The sequence below is a fragment of the Anneissia japonica genome, unplaced genomic scaffold (assembly GCF_011630105.1).
Source record: "Anneissia japonica isolate Jap-2015-1 unplaced genomic scaffold, ASM1163010v1 scaffold287744_len224908_cov135, whole genome shotgun sequence".
NCBI lineage: Eukaryota > Metazoa > Echinodermata > Crinoidea > Comatulida > Comatulidae > Anneissia > Anneissia japonica.
In genome coordinates this window covers 63,180-64,671 of record NW_022705130.1, presented here as the reverse complement: position 1 = coordinate 64,671, position 1,492 = coordinate 63,180, and positions in this window count along the sequence as shown.

Genomic DNA, 1,492 nt, shown 5'->3' with positions numbered 1-1,492 from the left:
CTTCAAGGCTCGCCGGGAGACCGACAGTCCGTACGAGATGAGCGGCCAGCAGTTGAGCAGGACGACGATCGCCAAGATGAGGTGCTTTCTGACGAAGTCGAACACGAGGTCGAGGTGGAAACCGAAGCAGACGTCGTCCTCGTACGTCGGTGAGCAGTCGCCGTGAATCGGTTGCAAGACCAGGTACTTGATCGGATAGTAGACGACGTACCGCGTGAACGTGATCGAGCGATACCATCGGGAACGGTCGCAGAACACGTTTCCGATGAGTCGGTGAAAGCCGTAACCTACGACGTGATACCATGTTTCGAATCCCTCACAACCGTCGACCGTATGCCACAGGGATTGAAACTTGTACATGGTCTCACGCAAATTCTTCTTCCTACCGTGATTGAGGACGAGAGGTTCTACGAACTTCGTAATTTCGTACAGCGTCTTGCATATTCCGGCGACTACGACCCTAGCGGCGACTATGAGGTGGCTGAGAAGATAACAGGCTACCGCCGTCACGATGGAAATCCAAAAGTACGGTATTATCGGCAGCCACCTAAACGCGGTTTCCAGCAGGGCTAGCTTCAGACTCATGCCGATCGTTTCACAGACAGGCGTCCGCGAACGCTAACATCGCTTCCGACAGTCCGGCGTAGGGGTGCTCGCAGACTGCACCGTAACGGTCGACGGGACAGACGCAGTGCTGACCGTTCTTGGCATCCGAGTAGACGCACCTACCGCCGTTTCGTTCGCAGCCGGAACAGTCGAAAGGTTCTTTGTGCGACGCAATCTTCCTTTCGCACACCGGCCCCGCGAATCCGTCGTCGCACACGCAGTACTTGGACGCGCCGTCTTGCTCCAATCGTCCACGTCCGCCGCCGCCGCACAGGTGGGCGTCGCACCTATCTTTCGGCCTTCGCACCAAGAGCGCGAGCAACGTCACAGTCGTAGCGATCAACAGAGCCACGAACGTCATCCGACAGAACCCGCGGTCGCATTTGCGATCGACGACGCGTTCCTGCTGGGTTCGATCGAATCTGCACCTCCGAACTGTACGGACCATACGGTGACGGCGACGATTATCGATACCGAGATGACGAAAATCGTCAACACCGTCAAGATGACTTTGGTCTTCGAAACGACGGGTTTACGGTATACCATACTCACACTTTTATTATTATTATATTGTTTTAGTTGAATAACTTTCTCCAAAGACATTAATGCAAGGTAAAACTACATTGAAAAAAAATGCATTTTTTAGTTTCTATTTATCTTTTTTAATGATTCAAAATATATGTAACAGTTTGCATTTTTATTTACAATACGAAAACAAAATATATGTAAGAGAGATATAAGAAGTAAGAAAATGTTCACGTTCTGTACACTCGGATGCAGTCCGGAATTTGGCATTCCGACATCTTCATCTCGATCAAGCACCTGCACAGCGGACATCTCGCCGTCCGTCCGGAACAGGATAGACACATCAGTAGATGTTGGCAGG